This window comes from Gorilla gorilla, chromosome 5 (genome assembly GCF_029281585.2).
Source record: "Gorilla gorilla gorilla isolate KB3781 chromosome 5, NHGRI_mGorGor1-v2.1_pri, whole genome shotgun sequence".
Taxonomy (NCBI): Eukaryota; Metazoa; Chordata; class Mammalia; order Primates; family Hominidae; genus Gorilla; species Gorilla gorilla.
The window spans coordinates 146,138,012-146,157,421 of record NC_073229.2 but is presented as its reverse complement, the minus strand read 5'-3'; the positions used below and the strand labels follow the sequence as shown (position 1 = coordinate 146,157,421).

Below are 19,410 nucleotides of genomic sequence, written 5' to 3'. Positions count from 1 at the left end.
AACACTAGAGGTAATCATCCTGTTTACACAGACTGTGCAAAATGAGTGTACCAGCTAATAACTCTCAGATATTTCACTTAATCAAACTTTTAAATGATTCTTCTTAGACTGATAGCATTGATACAACAGGAACACAGAGAGTAAAACAAGAAAATCTTTATTATGCTTTTTCATGAAAGAGGTAGTAGAAAATTAAATGTCCAGATTTCCTGGGTTTTTTGAGTGTCAATAAGGACAAATCTTTTTAAGTCTGTACATGATGCTTTAAAGCTTATCCAATGTAAGTAGTAAATAGGAATAGTCCTAATAAAAACAACCTTATTTTTGCATAATATTGGCAATTTTTCACAGTGTCTTGATGAACAAAAAATTGCCACTGGGTACTATTTTTAATACTTTGAAATAATATACAGAAAAGTTTAATTCAATTGATATTTGTACTCTTTCAGGAAAAGCAAAAACAATAAAAAAACAAAAAACCAGAAAATAATAAGCAGTTTTTGATAAATAGTACAAAAGTAATCTTAAAATATTCCTTGAAATCTATGAATTATTCTCCAAACATTTTTTGGAATAATTTATGCCACTAACAGCAATATGAGGATTTAGCTTCTAAATTCTCATGACCAATAGATAAGTGTTGAAAAATAGTTTAAATTTTTGTTCATGTTACCTGTTTTCTTAATAAAGTTACATGCTATCAATAAATAGTTAAAATCCTTTCAAAGGACATCATTTTTTTTTATATTGGATATTGCTTTTGGTGTTAATCAGTCCTAACATTATGAAATGTAGCCATTGAGAAAACAATAGGTGAATAATAGTTATTTAAATCAAGTTTGTATTTTTTTTTTTTTACTATGGTGAAAACCTCTGAAAACATTTTGGATATCTTAATTTTTATCAAAACTGATTCATCTGTTTTATTCATTTCAAAAATATTATGCTGTTGAAAGAAGAGTTTGTTAATGACAAATAGTCATGATTCCAATTTACGTTTTGAAAAAGAAGCATGAAGTTGGAGGACCTGTGTAATTTCAAATTTTAATACAAAGTTACAGTAATCAATGCAGTATGACATCAGTATAATAATAGATATGTAGATCAATAAAACTGGATGAAGAACCCAGTAAAAAACCCACACATTTATAGTAAATTGATTTTTAACAAAGATGCCTAGGCAATTCAAGAGGAAAACAATAATCTTTACCACAAGTGGTGTTAGAACAAATGGATTGCTATATGCAAAACAAAAACCAAACCAAACCAAAACAAAAAATCTCAGATGCTTACTTTACATCATATACAAATTTAAATAAACATGGATCTGAGACATAAGTAGAAAAATTAAAACTATCCACATTTTAGAAGAAGACATCCGAGAAACAATGTGTGTCCTTAGGCAAGAATTTCTTAGACATGATTCTGAAAGCCTGATTCACAAAAGAAAAATTGGCGAATTTGACTTCATCGAAATTGAAAACTGATGGTATTCGAAAGATCCCATTTCAAAAATGGAAAGACAAACCACAAAGTGAGAAATATATTTGCAAATCATACATATAATAAACACTTGTATCCAGAATATAGTTGTCATCCATTGCTGAATTACTCTTAATACTTAGCATCTCAAAACAACAAGCCATACAGTTTTGAGGGGCAGGAATCTGGAAGTGGCTTAGCTGAGTGGTGTTGGCTCAGGGTGTCTCAAGACAAGCTGTTAGCCAAAGCCACAGTCATCTGGAGCTAGACAATTCCGTGCTCACTCATACGGTTGTTGGCAGGCCTCGGTTCCTTGTTGGCTGTTGGAAAAACACCTCAGTTCCTTGTCCCAGGGGCCCTTTATAGGCCATCTGATTGTCCTCAAGACACGGCAGCTGGATTCTCCGGAATGAATGATGCAAAGGGGTTTGGCAGGGGAGAGAAAGAAGCTGAGATGGAAAACACAGTCTCTTATAACCTAACCTTGGAAGTGATACACCACCATTTCTGCCATATGTTGTTTGGTTCTGTTGGTCAGACCAATCCTGGAGCAATGAGGAAGGCACTACTCAAGGGTGTGAATGCTAGAAGGTGAGGTCATCTGGCTATTGAACAGAATACATAAAGAACTTTTGAAGCTCAGTAATAAGGTGACAAATAACTCAACAAGAAAATGGGAAAAATATTTCAATAGGCATTTCACTAAAGAAGATATATGTATGGCTAAAAATAATAATAAAAACACCAAATGAAGACATGCTCAACATCATCAGTCATTAGGATAGTGCAAATTAAAATTACAATGAGATATCATTATATACCCACTAGAATGACTAGAATCAAAAAGACTGACCATACCAAGTGTTGGCAAATATTTCAAGAAACTGGAACCTTTATACATTATTGGTGGGGATGTAAAATGGCACAACCATTTTGAAGAACAGTTTGGGAGGTTTTAAAAGTTAAGTATCCATTTACCATATGACTCAGCAATTCTAATCTTAGGTATTTATCCAAGAGAAACAAAATCATATATTTAGATATCCACGAAAAGATTTGTACATAAATGTTTATAAAATCATCACTTACAATAGCCAAAAACTGGAAACGACCCAAATGCCCACCAATAGGTGATTGGAAAAACAAAATTTGGTGTCAATACAATAGAATGATGCTCAGCAATAAAATAGAATGATCCATGCAACAAAATGAATGCATCTTAAAATAATACAAAATGAAAGAAGTCATTTCTATGAGTTTTATATTGCTACCATAATAATTCCTACAAACTTAACGACATAAAACAATACAAATGTATTATCTTATCATTTTGGAGGCCATAAGCCTGACATGGGTCTCACTAAGCTAAATTGACAGGGCTGTGTCTCTTTCTTGAGGCTCTAGAGGGTAATCTATTTCTCTGACTGTTCCCTTCTAGAGGTCCCCTCCATTTCTTGACTCATGGCTCCCTTCCTCTAACTTCAAAGCCATCAGTGGCAGACTGAGTCTTTCTTGCATTGCATCTCTCTGACTCTTCTTCCATTATTGTATCTCTCTGACCCAGCTGAGAAAGGTTCTGTGCTTTTGAGGGCTGAATTGATTACATTGGGCCCATCCAGATAGTCCTGGATAATCTCCGCATTTGTACGCAATTTACATTGGTGAAGTCCCCTTTCCAATGTGATATAATATTCACAAGTGCAGGGGATTTTATTTTGCAAACCACACTTTTTATATGAAATTTCTAGGAAAAGCAAAAATAAGTAGATGAAAATTATATCAGTGTTTGCTGGGACTGGGGGTGGGAGCAGATTTCACTAAAAATGGACATTAAAGATCTTTTTAGAATGACAGAAATTATCTAAAATGGAATCTATCATATTTGCACAATTCTAAATTTTACTAAAAATCATCAAGTTGCATATTTTCAACGGGCGAATTTTATATGTAAAATATAGTTCAATAAAACCATTAAATATTTTTAAGTGAATGGAAAAAAGCAAAGAAAAATAATTTGTTGAAGTAGTTAATACTATTAAAATAAGCCTTGAAAACACGGACCTCTTATTTGGGATTTTGACTCCTGGTGAATTTCTGTTTTCTTCCAATCAATTAAATTAGTGTTTTGGCTTTCATCATGAGCACATTATGTTTACACTCAATATATCATCTGCTGATCTTAAACACATTCCTATTACATCACTTGATAGAAGTGCATAAGTGTGAGACTTCTGAACTCTAATAAGGACTCCCAAAAAGCTTTTCTTTTAATACTTCCATTGGATAAATTATAAACACATAGACAGAAATGCTAGAATCAAATCTCAAATGCTTAATCCTACTACATGTATAAAACTATGATTCATTATTATTAAGAATCACAACAAAGCCGATTCACCAATTAATTTTTTTCACATAAATATGTGGTGAAACATTTATTTACAGTTTCCTTTGCCTGGCAAGTGGTAAACCAGAATACTGAAAATTTGTGTCTTTTCTGAGTACATAGACTTAGTGACAAAAAACCAAGCACTTCATACACATTTGCTCCAGAAGTACTCAGAAGGGTCATGTTACCCTACTGAAGAATAAAGGTACACACTCTGCATCTTTATTAGTGATGAATCATTAATTTATTCTGATTAGCCTTAAAGTTATGAATGAGTCAGCTAGCTGAACTGTGTGAAATGGTGGGTGGTACAGCAAGAAGTTTGATGCTGACCTATTTAACTATAGATGTTAATGCCTTGCTTTGTATATTCCCATGATGAAATTCATTCTGCTTTTGCTTTGTGCCTTGAGGTCTCCTGTAATTAAAGGTGTAATGTCTACAGATTGCTTTGAAATGAAGAGTTATCCAAAGAGAAGGTATTACCATATTACAGAGCCATCTGCTTAAAGCTTGCCAAAACAATATGGACAAGAGTGAGGGCCCTAATAGTGCATGCCAACATGATCTCATCTTGAAGTATGAGAACATAAGAATCAGCACATACTTCTAAATACTTCCTTCAAATAAATAAAGAGAGCCTAATTGTTTAGCTAATTTATTTTATTTCTTCACTATAATTTTTCCTACTCTATTTTTACTATTGTGGACTTTTCAAAATCCCTTAAAATTGATGGCCGTATATTAGCATGTAATTTAAAAAGCTTCAGTTTCTTTTCCCATGTATTGGTGATGTTAACAATAGAATCAGGAGTTAAATAGATATATCCCTGGGAAATGCAATTTTAGAGACATTTATTAATGTCTATATTTCATTAATTATTTAAAAGTAGGGTTTTGGGGCAGAAACAATTTTTCTATTATATCTGTAACCATAAAAGATTAAAGATGCATTCTTTTTTTTCAACCTTTAAGTTCCAGAGGATATATTCATTTTTAGTTAAGTGGAAGTAATGCTTGAACCATGAATAAAGATACAGATTCATTTGAGTAGGCTTTGTTGGTCTGATTCATTAATAGTTTTTTAAACGTTAATATTCTTACCAAGCAATTTTTATTTCTTAAAAAAATCCTGAGTTTAATAACAGGTTAGAGTAGTTTCTGTTACCAAAATGACTTCGAAATTCCACATAATTAGAATCAGATAAAATGTATGTTCTGCAACCAATTTCAAGGGTGCTATTTAAAAAAAACCATGACAACACCAGGATTTAATTTCTGACCTATTTCTCGGATCTTTTTATTTAATCCACAATCCAGCATTTAAAAAAAAGAATCCCACAAGGAAGCAATGTACTTCAGGTAAATAATTTTTTTTCTTCAGAAGTGACTGGGATCAAGAGAGACTAAGAGATCCTTTGTTTCTTGTCAGGAAACCTGGATTTCCATTCAATTCCCACAGAAACATATTGTGCAATCTAGAAATATTCTATGTCCTTAGCATAAATGAATGGAATTGACTATATAAACTTTTATGAAAGTAAGTTCTAAAACCCTATTCTAGAACTCAAAAGGTTAATACCAAGTCTATAAACAAATGGGTTGAAAAGTCACCTTTGAAGTTTAGAAGCTGGATCTCAAATTCTAGGCCTGTTCATGAAACCACAGGTTTACTGGAGCAGATAAAATAAGGAAAACCTTGTAAAAATTTCTCAGAAGTTAAACCCACCAGAAATGTGCATAGTTTTTGCATTTTCCACATCTAAGCTTCTGGTCAATTAGAAAGACTATGGTCAAAAGGTGCACACTGCTTAGATGCTGGCATTGATTTAATTAAAGGGAAAATGGAAGAAATGAATTCTAAGAATGGGGCAAATCTTAATGTCTTAATTTGTTTTGTGCTGTGAGTCTGGGCAATTTATAAAGAACAGAGATTTATTTCTTACCATCCTGGAGTAATACACAGCAATTTAGGCTTTTTCTAGCCTGCTCCTCTAAATTCTTCCATACTCTACCCCTTACCCATTTCCAGAGTGGCTTCCATTTTTAGGTATTTGTTATAACTATGGTACTACTCCTTCATACCAATTTTCTATCATAGTCCATTTTGTGCTGCTATAGCAGGATACCTGAGACTGGGTAATTTATAAAGAACAGGGATTTATTTCTTACAGTTCTGGAGGCTGAGAAGTCCAACATTAAGGTGCTGGTATCTGGTGACGGCTTTTCTGTTGCATCATCCTATGGCAGAAGGTGGAAGGGTAAGAAAGCATGAGAAGGCAAGACAGAGTTGAAATCACCTTTATCAGGAACCTGTTCCCACGATAATTAATCCATTCCTGTGATAACAGCATTAATCCAGGGCAGAGCCCTCATGATCTAATTACCTCCTAGAGATCCCACTCTCAATACTGTTGCATTGAGAATTAAATTTCCAATACCTGAACTTTGGGGGACACATTCAAACCACAGCAGTTAAGTAACTCTCATTTTCCCCTTATTCCCATACCCATATTCAAGCTACATGAAATTTTTTTTTCCAATTAGAAGTACATAGTTGTAGCTACTTCAGTTTAGTAAATGTCACTGAATAGCATTTCATGAGACAAATTCAGTAGATAAACCTAAAGGTCCTTGCTGACATTTTTCTCATGTCAGTCTTAATAGTTTCTTAATCTCACTTTAATTATCTTAGTTTAACAGCCAGATTCTAAATGGGTTACATAGAATGACCAGTGGACAAAAACTAAAGGAGTCATTTTAGGCTGGAGGCTTTTTTTTTTTTTTTTTTGAAACAGTCTTGCTCTGTCGCCCAGGCTGGAGTGCAGTGGCACAATCTCAGCTCACTGCAACCTCCGCCTCCCGGGTTCAAGCAATTATCTTGTCTCAGCCTTCCGAATACCTGGGATTACAGGCACGCACCACCGCGCCCAGCTAACTTTTGTAATTTTAGTAGAGATGGAGTTTTGCCATGTTGGCTGGAGGGTTTTAAATGAGCATTTGCTCCTATTAGAGGTTGCCTTGGTAGTCATTGCCAGATCTGGTGCCTTGTACAGTGCCTGGTACATGGGAGAGAATTATTAAATGTTGGATTAATGAACAGACATACCTCAACCAGGCTTTATTGGGTTAGCCTATCTCAAGAGAGGGGTCACTTGTGTGTAAGACAAAAAGGGGTTATGGGAAGAGTTTATTTTACCTGTTATTGTATCTCTCTCGCCAAACTTTCTACCAGCTCTCATGAAAATGTTGCTCTCTGTACCTTCCCTGACCATATATTTCCAGAAATGCCACATCATAAATATTACACAGGAAATAAAGCATCTAAAATTATAAACCCTCTGACCAGAATGTCTTTCATCTGACCCACAACTTGTGCTAAATAATCAAACCCCAAACCCCATGGAAGTTTAAAATGTGGGGTTTCTGGTGCTGAATATTTTGTGATTTGTCTTCTCTTGAGGCTTAAAAATTTCTACGTGCTGGTACAAGTAAATATAGAGGTAAAAAATAAATAGGCTTTTATTGGACAAGCGACTTTGAGTGCAGACTATAACGTGTTTGAGGAGAGATTTATAATAAAATTTAGTTGGTCCAACAAAGCCTAAATGTTTATGTAGCTCATTCAAACTTGTCTGTCTCCTCAAATTGACACTGTTTTACTTCATGCCATATCAGATAAAGTTTAATGTGTTTATCTGTAGGAGAAAGAGCTTCTTGTCAAACATGAAAATAAGAGAGAAAGAGGTGGAGTTTCCTCACTGAAATTAGTCAGTAACACGCCGTGTCCATTACAAACCCTCACATTCAATAAAGTGGAGAATGCCAAGATACTGCAGCAAATGGAGTTTTGCTGAAGATCAAAGCAACGTAAGCTGCTATAACACACTTTATGTTCTGTCTTTTCATTTCCTGTAGGTGGTGAGCTCCTGAATTGTGGTGATTACCAGTCCTTGATTGAAGGCAATTCATTTCCTTCCTGACACTGAAAATATCAAAAAGCAAGCTGCCTCTCGATGGCCCTAACTTTATAGCTCATTTGTAATTATTCTAATCAGTTGTAAGGAGCAGGTAAGAATGAGAATATGTTTTGTTTAAGACAGTCTGAAGTTCCTTGCTGGAGCTTATTTCTAAATACCCTCGGTAGTTTGTTTTATATTCATAAACTAATTTGATCACTTCAAATTCTTACCAATTTTTAATAAAAAATTGTCTGTTAATAAAAAAACTTATCCAATTATATTCTTACAAAAAATTGTATCTTATAATTATATGATCTAATTAAATTGCAAAATTAAAATTGTGCACAAACACTTTTTAGGTTGAAAAGTTTAAAAAGAACAAAAAGCAGGTATAAAAATACACTTTAGTTTTCATTTTCAGATAGAGTAATTATATATATCATGTATAAAATTTATATATAAAATTTATATATGAAAGAATATATATTTTTCATATATTTATATATAAAAGAAATCTCACATATATATAATTTTTACCTTAGCTATCTCCAAAGATAAAATTCTTAAGATTGATAGGGAGCTGAGAAGAAATTTTAAATAGTGGATATAACTTGTAATCATTTAAGATTTAATTAAGTCACATTTCCAGCAGATGTTCTAATAAATACAATAGTAGTAATTAGTATTATTATTAGGATAGTGCCTGAAATAAAGGGTGTAAACATTACATAAAGCTTGGATAGAGAGCTGTAGGCTCAGAATAAAAAAACTTCAGACTGGAAACATATCTGAAAGAATCTTAGTCAATTCCTGAGTTTTACAGTTAAAATTCAGTTTCAGAAAAACAAACCGTCTCAAGTTAAATTGTCACTTAGTGGCTTAGTTGAGGCAATAATTTGTGTCTTCTACTTCTAATTCATTTACTCTGGTTTTTTTTTTTCTTTTAGATATACTAACTGACAAACATTACTATATGTATTCAACTATTCCTATAATTATTAATTTAAATAATCTGAAGTTAAACTTTTACATACAGAATAATACTTGAACATATTTTATACAGTGCTATACATTTTGTAGATCACATTGAATTTTTTATTGCTTACTCTATATTTATTTCTTTTGTACCAGCATAATTATGGCAGTAGAGGAAAGTTAAAAAGAAAGGGCAAATACACACAATTTTCACTATCATGTATGATTTTTGGTTTTTACTTCTAGAATTTATCCATGCTTACATATTTTCTGAAGTTGTAATGATGAGGAAATGCAATCTTTGTTCTGTTTTATTTAAGTAACATTATATTATGACATTGTCATGTTCATAATTACTACTTTAGCAACTAATATTTCATTGACTTAATTTGATAATTATCCAGTCATTTCCCTCTTGTGAGTGATTAGGTCATTTCTAATATTACTATAAAAAATACTGTTGTGAATTTCTTTGTGTACATTGCTTTTCTATATTGTTTGTCTTTTGATTTTTTTGTGCAGATAAATCATATTATGCTTATGTGCATAAATTATGTCACATAGGCTCATGTGATTAAACAGCACAGTCCCTCGTTTACCTGAAGTGGAACGTGAAAACAGCAGAGAAGCTACAGGCAGAAATTGCCTTATGCGCAGAAGGGTACCCAGAAGTCTGCAAAGATAATTTAAACGACAACTCCCCAAATCACCCCCAGTAGTCTTTCCTAAAATTTCCAACAATGCAATTTCTCAGTACTTTTTTAAGAGGTAGGTATTTAATAAAGTTAAGGCATTTCTAGACTAAACAAAGGTAAAGCATTAGCTAACACATACGCAGGGTCTAGTTTATATGATTAATTCCCATTACCAATCATAAATTCTTAGGCAGCATAGACTCAGTTCTTCAAATAAGTATTAAAAAGAATATTGAGAGCATGACACTATGATGTCTCTTGAGTGAAAGAAAATAAGAGAATTGAACTTCAATCTCTCATACATTATAAACACGTTTCCTACACAAAACACATACCAGTCAATGAAAACTTCATGGTTTTTCACAAGTTCTTTAGGACTCGGGCCCAGAATTCACAAGATTGTTGTGATTTAGTCACTCATTATCGTTCAGCATTTATTTTCCTGGCATATACAGCTATACAGCTACCACGTATTGCAAAGCCACAATGTCTCAGCCACTTTTTTTCATGATCTCATTTCATCCTTATAATAACTCTATATAGTATCCATTATTTCTCTCCTTTTACATATGTGGACATCAAGGCCGAGAATGTTGAAGTATTTTGCATAAAATCACAAGTTCTGAGCTATGAAGTGGCATAGCCAAAATTCACCTTTTTCTGAATGATTATTCTGTAAGTACTCGTTAGTGAGCAGGGATTTCTACTATAATATGTCAACAGCTTTTTGGGGCTATCTGAATTCTCTTGTGATTTTTCTATTCATAAAACTTGAAAAACCTCTTAGTTAATTCTTTTTCCCAGAATGTCAGTCATGCTGGACATTTACTCTGCTGTTAAACTGTAACTAGAGAAATACAAGTGGGAACCACATTTGTGACCCAAAATGAACTTTTCAAAATTTTTTTGAAATCTTATAATATTTTGCACTCAATCTTCATGACTAAAGTGTACTAAAGTCACAACAGATATTCCAAATCAGCAGTTGTGTTGCCAATGGAATGTCAACAATATTAATTCAGATTTAACAACCACTCGGATTTGTCTCTTTAGATTCAAGTCCCATAAAAACACAGGATGAAGTCTCATGACTTTTATTAAAATGTCTCTTAAATATAAGCCCTAAAAAGCAATTAACTCTGATATGGTGTTTGGATCTGAAAAATTTTGGAGAAGAAAAAGAATGTAAGAATGTACCTGCACCATAAGCATAGCAACTTCAGATTTAACTAATTTTTTTGTTAAATTTTGTTCAGTAACTAAGCTGATCTCTCAGAAAATCATTTAAAATTACTCACAAGACTGTAATTATGTAGTGTTGGAATGATCTTGGTACAGAATTGAAAAAAAATCCTTTCTTTCACTGCTTCAAAAACTTCACCCAAAAAAAGGATTGAATGAATTCTAAGTTTTTAAAGTTTAAGAATTCTACCACAAATTTAACTTCAAGGAGAAAATACTTTAAGTTATAATTAATGTATTATTGGTAAATGTTTAGGATAAAAAGTCTCATACTAGAAATCCACACACACACGCACAAAAACAGTTTTGAATCCATAATAGGTAGAAAGATAGTGTGTGATATGGTTCGGCTCTTTGTCCCCACCCAAATCTCATTTTGAATTGTATTCCCATAATTCCCAAGTGTTGTAGGAGGAACCCAGTGGAAGATAATTTGAATCATGGGGCGGTTTCCCTCATACTGTTCTCACGGTAGTGAATAAGTCTCATGAGATCTGATGGTTTTGTCAGGGGTTTCTCCTTTTGCATATTCCTCATTTTCTCTTGCTACCGCCATATAAGAAGTACCTTTCACCTGCCACCATGATTCTGAGTTATCCCCAGCCACGTCAAACTGCAAGTCCAATTAAACCTCTTTTTCTTCCCAATCTCGGGTATGTCTTTATCAGCAGCATGAAAATGGACTAATGCAGTAAATTGGTATCAGTAGAGTGGGGTATTGCTGAAAAGATACCCAAACATGTGGAAGTGACTTTGGAACTGGGTAACAGGCAGAGGCTGGAACAGTTTGGAGGGCTCAGAAGAAGACAGGAAAATGTGGGAAAGTTTGGAACTTCCCTGTGACTTGTTGAATGGCTTTGACCTAAAGCCTGATAGTGATATGAATAATAAGGTCCTGGCTGAGGTGGTCTCAGTTGAAGATGAGGAATTTATTGGGAACTGGAGCAAAGGTGACTCTTACTATGTTTTAGCCAAGAGATGGGCAGCATTTTGCCCCTGACCTAGAGATTTATGGAACTTTGAACTTGAGAGAGGTAATTTAGGGTATCTGGCAGAATAAATTTCTAAGCAACAAACCATTAAAGATGTGACTTGGGGCCAGTCACGGTGACTCATGCCTGTAATCCCAGCACTTTGGGAGGCTGAGGTGGGTGGATCACTTGAGTCAGGAGTTCCGGACCAGCCTGGCCAGCATGGTGAAACCCATCTCTACTAAAAATACAAAAATTAGCTGGGCATGGTGGTATATGCCTGTAGTCCCACCTACTCAGGAGGCTGAGGCAGAAGAATTGCTTGTACCAGGAGGTGGAGGTTACAATGAGCTGAGATCACACAACTGCACTCTAGCCTGGACGACAAAGACTTTGTCTGAAAAAAAAAAAAAAAAAAAAAAAAGTGACTTCGGTGCTGTTAAAAGCATTCCATTTTAAAAGGGAAACAAAGCATAAAAGTTCAGAAAATTTGCAGCCTGATGATGCAGTAGAAAAGAAAAACCCATTTTTTGAGGAGAAATTCAAGTTGGCTGCAGAAATTTGCATAAGTAACAAGGAGCCCAATGTTAATCCCCAAGACAATGGGAAAAATGTCTCCAGAGCATGTCATAGGACTTCATGGCAGCCCCTCCCTTCACAGACCCAGAAGGCTAAGAGGAAAAAATGGTTTTGTGGGCCAGTCCTAGGGTCCCCATGCTGTGTGTGCAGCCTAGGGACTTGGTGCCCTGCATCCCAGCTGCTCCAGCCACTGCTAAAAGGGGCCAAGGTACAGCTTGGCTTATGGCTTCAGAGGGTGCAAGCCCCAAATCTTGGCAGCTTCCACGTGGTGTTGAGCTGGCAGATGCACAGAAGTCAAGAATTGAAGTTTGGGAATCTCCACCTAGATTTCAGAAGATGTATGGAAATACCTGGATGCCCAGGCAAAAGTTTGCTGCAGGGCGGGGCCCTCATGGAGAACCTCTGCTAGGGCAGTGTGGTAGGAAAATGTGGGTTTGGAGCCCCCACACAGAGCTCCTACTAAGGCACTGCCTAGTGGAGCTGTGAGAAGATGGCCATCGTCCTCCAGACCCCAGAATGGTATATTTACCGACGGCTTGCACCATGCACCTGGGAAAGCTACAGACATTCAACACCAGCCTGTGAAAGCAGCCAGGAGGGAGGTATGCCCTGCAAAGACACAGGGGTGGAGTTGCCCAAGACTTTGGGAACCTACCTTTTGCATCAGTGTGACCTGGATATGAGACATGGAATCAAAGGAGATCATTTTGGAGCTTTAAATTTTGATTGCCCCACTGGATTTTAGACTTGCATAGTCCCTGTAACCACTTTGTTTTGTCCAATTTTTCCCATTTGGAATGGCTGTATTTACCCAATACCTGTATTCTCATTGTGTCTAGGAAGTAACTACCTTGCTTTTGATTTTACAGGCTCATAGGCAGAAGGGACTTGACTTGTCTCAGATGAGACTTTGGACTGTGGAGTTTTGGGCTAATGCTGAAATGAGTTAAGACTTTGGGAGACTGTTGGGAATGCATAATTGGTTTTGAAATGAGAGGACATGAGATTTGGAGGGGTCATGGGTGGAATGATATGGTTTTGCTCTGTGTACTCACCCAAATCTCATCTTGAATTGTACTCCCATAATTCCCATGCATTGTGGGAGTGACTCAATGGGAGATAATTTGAATTATGGGGGTAGTTTCCCTCATATTGTTCTCATGGTACTGAATAAGTCTCACAAGATCTGATGGTTTTATCAAGCGTTTCTGCTTTTGCATCTTCCTCACTTTCTCTTGCCACCACCATGTAAGAAGTGCCTTTTGGCCCGGCACGGTGGCTCACGCCTGTAATCCCAGCACTTTGGGAGGCTGAGGCAGATGGATCACGAGGTCAGGAGATCGAGACCATCCTGGCTAACATGGTGAAACCCTGTCTCTACTAAAATCACAAAAAAATTAGACGGGCGTGGTGGCGGGCGCCTGTAGTCCCAGCTACTCGGGAGGCCGAGGCAGGAGAATGGTGTGAACTCAGGAGGTGGAGCTTGCAGTGAGCCGAGATTGCGCCACTGCACTCCAGCCTGGGTGACAGAGCGAGACTCTGTAAAAAAAAAAAAACAAAAACAAAAACAAAAAGAAGTGCCTTTCACCTCCCTCCATGATTCTGAGGCCTCCCCAGCCATATGAAACTATAAGTCCAATTTAACCTCTTTTTCTTCCCAGTGTTGGGTATTGTCTTTATCAGCAGCATGAAAATGGACTAATACAGTGGCCATAAATAGATATTGAACTTTTAACTGTGAAGATGAAATTTTGCTACATATTCAGCCTAACTTTACATAGTTAGCTAAGCTCTATATCATTACATAATTATGAATATAGTTATATGATGAGTTAAGTCCTATGAAAAGGAAAGAACATGATTCCATGTAGGTGCACACAGTTCTCAAAATTTGCTTGTAAATGGTTTGGCTTTTAAAACATATTTTCTGATAGAAAATATTTTAAATTATAGCCTCTCCCCACCTGAAACCTATTGAATGTGTAATTAAGTTGAATTGTGCTTATTATGCTTGAGACAGAACTCTGAGTTCAGGAAGGAAGGAGGCAGAGAACAAATATTTACTTCCTTCTGGCTACAGGGTTGGCTGTGAATAAAATTTGGCATAGGCAATATACATGGGAATTTTTTTACTTCTTTATATTTATTCCTCTCTCACTTGAATATTGCTGTTATTTGGGTATACTATGCTCATTTCCTAATTTAAACTATGCTTATTAGCACACTTCCCAGCACCAGCCTACCCCTCAAACTACTCTGTGCCTCAAAATTATCTCCTCCATTTTTGTTCCTACTACAGTGCCTTGCACATAGAAGGCACACAATAATTATTCATTAAAAGAATGAATGAAATAAGAAACATAGAAAGTGTTAGAGAAGGCACCAACCTAACAGAAAGAAAAGATGTGGCTTTAACTATCCTTTGCCTGTTTACTTCCTCTACATTTACATTCTCAGCTATTCAAGTTTTATACTGTTGTTGTTCTGCACAATGATTTCTTGAAGGCAAAAGCCTGAGCTCCAACAAGGTTAGGGGGCATCAGTGCAGATGTTTTATGGACATTTTTAGAATTGGTGTTGATAGAAGTCTCATTTTAAAATGATGTAAAAACTGAGGCTGTATAGCCTGATTCATAATGCTCAAAAGACCATTACGAATCATTATGAAACAAAGCAAACACATAGTTGTCATATAATATAGCAGTTCTAGGCTTGCTTCATGTGTTTCAAACAGTGATGGTTCCTTAAGAAGTCACATCTCTGTGCTATCTAACACATAAACAGGCACGATAAAACAGTACAGCTACTGTGCTGTAATGTAGTTCATGGCCAACACTGCTCAGTGCTGAGTGTGGCACCCGTGGTAATTCGTGAGCGAGGTGCCTCCTTAGGCCTTTCCTGTGTTGCATACCTATCTCATTGCTAAACTGCATCTGGTTAGAAAGCCCATCCACATGCTCTTGTATGGTCAAAAAGGAGAGACTTCTTCTATACAGAACTCACTCAATGCCCGGCATGGGCACATGGCAGGCTGACAGCCAAAATGTGCCCACTAAGCCCCTAACAAATGAATCATGAATCTGGGTGACTGGAGAGACAAATGTTTACCATGGAATGGTAACAAAAAAGTCTGGGCTTTTTGCCATTTAGGAAAAAAAAAAAAAAAAAAGAAGTATGTGAACCTTCTTATCCTTTCCCAGATAGAGCTCTGAGAAGGTATAGTACAATCAACTCAGTCTTTGGAGGGGCATATTGACAACAAAATGATACTTTGTATAATTTCACAATTTTATGTGTGTGTGTGTGTGTGTGTGTGTGTGTGTGTGTGTGGTGATTTTCTCTCTTGTGGTGACTGATTTGCTTTACCATAAAACGAAGTAGGATGATACTATTATAATTTATCCTTTCCTATCACATCGTGTTTTAGTTTAAGATTATAGAGCAAATAGACTGTGTTATTACTAATTGAACACCAAGAATAAAGAAAGAATAATATAAGATTTTTGAGCATGGTTCTTTTCTCTGCTCAGTATCAATTCTAGCTCTGCCACTATCTGGCTGTGGGATGTTTGGCAAGTTGCTTTACATCTTCTTCTATAATGTGGTCATTGAGACTAGACAATATGTGTATATGTATTAAGTGCCTGGAACAGATTAATAATAAATGCCAGTTGAAAATTATTTATTTGCGGAGGATGATGGTGGATAGGAGGCAGGACTAGCTTGCAGTTCCTGTCCAGATGGACAGAGCAGCGTGTGGAGACTCACATAGTGAACTTTTGCTCCAAGAACTATCACAGGAACATAGCAGGAAAGCCGAGAGAATCCACAGACCCTTTGAAGGAACAGAATCACTGCTGCAGGCTCTCCAAGATGCCAAAAAAGCTGTGAGTTGAGTTGCTTTCTCAGGAGGGAGGCTGGTAGTCTGGGACATGTTGTCTGCCTGTCACCAGCTGCCTGGAAATAGACTCAGTGCTGCTGAGGGGATATGGTGGGAGTGAGACCAGCCTTTAGGACTGCAGGCTGTTTGGGAGCAGGGTGAGGCCTGTGACTGCCGGCTTTCCCCTATTTCCCTGGTGACCTATATGATGCAGCAGAGGCAGCTATAATCCCCCTGGGAATATAATTTCATTAGACCGAGAACCACACCCCCATCCCATACAGTAGCCACAACAAGCCCCACACAAGGAAAGGCTGGGCTCAGACACACCTATCCCTGCCCCAATCTGGTAGTCTTTCTGTATTCACCATGGTAGCTGAAGACAATAGTCATAATGTTTTGGGGGCTCTATGGCCCTGCCCACCTTCTGAGAAACCCAAATACTTAACCAGGTATCCCTAGGGCAAATTTGCATATTCCCTATAGGACCACAACTGATGCCCTCTTGAAAGCATCACCTCCTGGCTAGAGGTGCACTTCCAACCAACACAAAACCAGTGCACTAAACAAAAACACAACCAAAAGCCCTCATAGAGTCCATTTCACTCCCCTGCTACCTCCACTAGGGCAGGTGCTGGTATCCATAGCTGCAAGACCTAAAGACGGACTATATCACAGTACTCTTTGCAGACACTCCTTAGTATCAGCCTGGAGCCCAGTAGCTCTGCTGGGTGGCTAGACACAGAGGAGCAAAAACAATCACTACACTTTGGTCTCAGGGAGCCTCATTCTTAGGGGAAGGGGGAGAACACCACATCAAGGGAACACCCTTGAGATGAAAGAATCTGAAAAGCAGCCCCGGAGTCTCAGATTTTCCCTCTGACATAGTCTACCCAAATGAGGGGGAACCAGAAAAACAATTCTGATAATATGATAAAACAAACTTCTTTAGGACTCCCAAAAGATCATACCAGCTACCAGCAATGGATCCAAACCCAAACAAAATCTCTGAATTGCCAGAAAAAGAATTCAGAAGGCTGATTATTAAGCTAATCAAGGAGTCACCAGAGAAAGGTGAAGTCCAACTTAGATAAATCAAAAACATGATACAGGATATGAAAGAAAACTCTTCAGTGAAATAGAAAGAATAGATAAAGAACAATCACAGCTTCTGGAAATCAAGGACACACTTAGAGAAATTCAAAATGCACTAGAAAGTCTCAGCAGAAGAATCAAACAAGCAGAAGAAAGAAGTTCAGAGCATCAAGACAAGGCTTTCAAATTAACCCAATTTATTAAAAAAGAAAAAAAGAAAAAATAATTTTTAAAAATGAACAAAGCCTCCAAGAAGTTGGGTACCATCTTAAACATCCAAACCTAAGAATAATTGGTATTCCCAAGGAAGAAGAGAAATCTAAAAGTTTGGAAAACATATTTGGGAGAATATTCTAGACATTCAAATGCAAGAAGCTCAAAGAACACCTGGAAAATTCATTGCAAAAAGATCATTGCCTAGGCAGATAGTCATCAGGTTATCTGAAGTCTAGATGAAAGAAAGAATCTTTAGAGCTGTGAGGCAAAAGCATCAGGTGACCTATAAAGAAAAACCTATCAGATTAACAACAGATTTCTCAGCAGAAACCCTACAAGCTAGAAGGGATTGGGGTCCTATTTTTTAGCCTCCTTAAACAAAACAATTATTAGTCAAGAATTTAGTATCCAGCAAAACTAAACTTCATAAATGAAGGAAAGATACAGTCTTTTCCAGACAAACAAATGGTGTGAGAATTCGCCACTACCAAGCCAGCACTGCAAGAACTGCTAAAAGGAGCTCTAAATCTTGAAACAAATCCTCAAAATACACCAAAATAGAACCTCCTTAAAGAGTAAATCGTATAGAATCTATAAAACAATAACACAAAGAAAAACCAACAACAAGGTATTCAGACAACAAATAGCAAAATGAATGAAATAATACCTCATATCTCAATACTAACATTGAATGCAAATGGCCTAAATGCTCCATTTAAAAGATACAGAATGGCAGAATGGATACACATTCACCAACCAAGTTTCTGCTGTCTTCAGGAGACTCACCTAACACATAAGGACTCACATAAATTAAGGTAAAGGGGTAGAAAAAGATATTTCATGCAAATGGACACCAAAAGTGAGCAGAAGTAGCTATTCTTATATCACACAAGACAAACTTTAAAGCAACAGCAGTTTAAAAAGACAAAAATGGACAGTATATAATGATAAAAGAACTAGTCCAACAGGAAAATACCACAATTCTAAATATATATGCACCTAACACTGGAGCTTCCAAATTTATAAAACAATTACTTCTAGACGTAAGAAATGAGACAGACAGCAACACAATAATTGTGGGGAATTTTAATACTCCACTGACAGCACTAGACAGGTCATCAAGACAGAAAGTCAAGAAAGAAACAATGGACTTAAGCTATACCCTAGAACAAATGAACTTAACAGATATTTATAGAACATTCTACCCAACAACTGCAGAATATACATTCTATTCATCAGCACATGGAACATTCTCCAAGATAGACCACACGATAAGCCACAAAACAAGTCTCAGTAAATTTAAGAAAATCAAAATTATATCAAGTACTCTCTCAGAACACAAAGGAATAAAATTGGAAATCACTTCCAAAGGGAACCCTCAAAACCATGCAAATATATGGAAATTAAACAACCTGCCCCTGAATGCTCATTGGGCAAACAGTGAAATCAAGATGGAAATTAAAAAATTCTTCGAACTGAATGATAATTGTGATACAACCTACCAAAACGTCTGGGATACAGCAATAGCAGTGATAAGAGGAAAGTCCATAGCACTAAATGCCTATATCAAAAAGCCTGAAAGAGCACAAATAGACAATCTAAGGTCACATCTCACAGAACTGGGGAGAAAAGAACAATCCAAACCCAAACCCAAACCCAGCAGAACAAAAGAAATAACCAAAATCAGAGCAGAACTAAATGATATTCAAACAAAAAAGTACAAAAGAAAAATGAAACAAAAAGCTGGTTTTTTGAAAAGGTAAATAAAATAGATCATTTGCAAGATTAACCAAGTAAAGAAGTAAGAAGATCCAAGTAAGCCCAATTAAAAATGAAATGGGAGATATTACAACTGATACCACAGAAATACAAAAGATTATTCAAGGCTGCTATGAACACCTTTATCCACATAAACTAGAAAACC

The 19,410-nt window shown here is 36.3% G+C and overlaps 1 long non-coding RNA gene across 4 annotated transcripts in view; it reads right to left on the bottom strand.

The window, feature by feature from the left end:
- Positions 1-1,030: 1,030 nt before the first annotated feature.
- LOC115934999 (uncharacterized) overlaps positions 1,031-19,410 on the bottom strand; it is a 198,501-nt gene continuing 180,121 nt past the window's right edge. For all 4 annotated transcript variants that reach the window (XR_008680735.2, XR_008680732.2, XR_010134357.1 and 1 more), the window contains one exon: positions 1,031-6,112. This is a non-coding gene — a long non-coding RNA (uncharacterized lncRNA). The remainder of the gene's footprint in view (positions 6,113-19,410) is intronic.